The following is a 2,221-nucleotide window of genomic DNA, read 5'->3' as shown; positions in this document are numbered from 1 at the left end:
ATCGATATAGATATAGATATAGGTATAGATATAGATATAGGTATAGATATATATATATATATAGATATGTATATATATATATATATCTATATATATATATATATATATATTAATATATATACATACATACATACATACATACATACATACATATATACATATGGGAGGGCCTAGAAGTATTTTGACTTGGGACGTGCTCTGAGGTCAATACGTGCACAGACAAACCATCTCAGCACAACGCACCACTGTATCAATATCACTTCAGTATCAGTTGACGGTACACTGACAAGGACACAGCCAAACAGTATAATCTCTCTCTCTCACACACACACATGGGGACAGGATTCCCCAGAAGAGGTATCCCACTGTACTAACCAATAGTAGGCATGTATCAGATAAACCCAAGAGTCGAATACATACATACATACCTACATACATACATGCATACTATATACATACATACATACATATCCGTGGGCATTGTCACATGCATAAACACACCTATACACACAAACACAACATACCCTGGTGTCAACATATGATGCTATCACCCTAATACTTCTGCATGCATGCATGCATTAGAGCGTATAAACGTATACATGTACAAGCATGAGGTATGTACCTACCTCAGTATCATCCGACAACACTGGAACGTCGACTGCGCTGTGGGAAACTCTTCAGGCGCAACAGGTTTTGTTATCTGTGACAAGCAACAGCCAGCCCCACCAAAGACAGGCGATAGTAATGAGGGGAGGGTATGGATGGGATGTAAGTTCAGAAGTGCGCACTTGGGCGGTAGTAGGGAGTGATAGTTGGTACGCACCATATGAGAAGGATTCTATAGCTATATGCGTGTGTCTTTAATTATTCAGAGACAGAAACGGTATTTGTTTATGTAAGAAGAGCTGTATTGTTACATCCGTATATTTGTACTTCAACAACGTTTAAGGGGATTCATAGATAGGAGTATTCAAGGGGAACACACACACAGACACACACACGCACGTATATGTATATATATATATATATACATATAACAATATAATAATATAATAATATAACAATATAATAATATAATAATAATAATATATATATATATATAAACTCACCTGGCTGATTTCAGGTTTCGATGCACAGTTCTTGAGGTACTCCTGCTCTTGCAGCGCCTGAGCCTTCAGCGTACTCACGGCATACTCCTCAGTGCGACCCATAACGGCTGGAGGCTAACAACGAACAGACAACGAAGACACATATCAGTGTGTGCAGGGTAATGTGGATATATGAGTCATATGAGTCATATGAGTCATACGAGTCATGACGGCATGCGATATACTCACTGTGTATTTCTCAGTGCAGCTTAAAACTGCCGGAGACTACCACAGGTATGAGACTAAATCCATAGTCCTGCAGAGCCTTATATCTGGAGGTGTAGTATTGGCGTCATGGGCCGACTGGCCGCACTTGCCTCGGGGCGACCCCATAACTGCTGCAGGCCACCGAGTCACCGAGGTAGAAGAGAGACATGCGATCTTGTTCTATGGGGTGATTCTATGGTCGATGACGTCATACAACGTCAGTATATATATATATATATACATATATCACCCAATGACGTAACAACTGCACACTCCTTCAGGGGTACTCATACCCACCGCAGGCTACAGAGTAACAGGGGACAAAGAGACCCATTGCACACCACCGTATGGCGTGCTATCAAGACACTAGGCGTGGCTAGGTATAGCGACGTGAACATACACTGCCACATAAACAACCACACATACAAACCCCATGCACGACCAACCCCATCCACACGCACACACACACCGAAGCAGGCAGATTAAGACGTTCGCCTGTAACACGACGGCACTCTTTGGAGGTGTCTCCCAGATAGATCAGGAGTGTGTCGAGCATGTCCACGGCTGTGGGGTTGTCGATGCTATTCCAGGTGGGTGCCTGGAGATGGTGTAATATATATATATATATATATGTGTGTGATTGTGTATTTTGAGTGGGAATGGGTGGGTGGGTGCGTGTGAAAGGAGTTCAAGATAGAGGTATATAAAATGTATACAAGGAGAATAAAATAATATTATATATATATATATATATATATATTATATATATATATATATATATATATATATATATATATATATATATATATATATATATATATATATATATATATATATATATATATATATATATATATATATATATA

Source organism: Sphaeroforma arctica, assembly GCF_001186125.1.
Source record: "Sphaeroforma arctica JP610 unplaced genomic scaffold supercont1.122, whole genome shotgun sequence".
Taxonomy (NCBI): domain Eukaryota; class Ichthyosporea; order Ichthyophonida; genus Sphaeroforma; species Sphaeroforma arctica.
Note: the sequence above shows the minus strand (reverse complement) of the source record.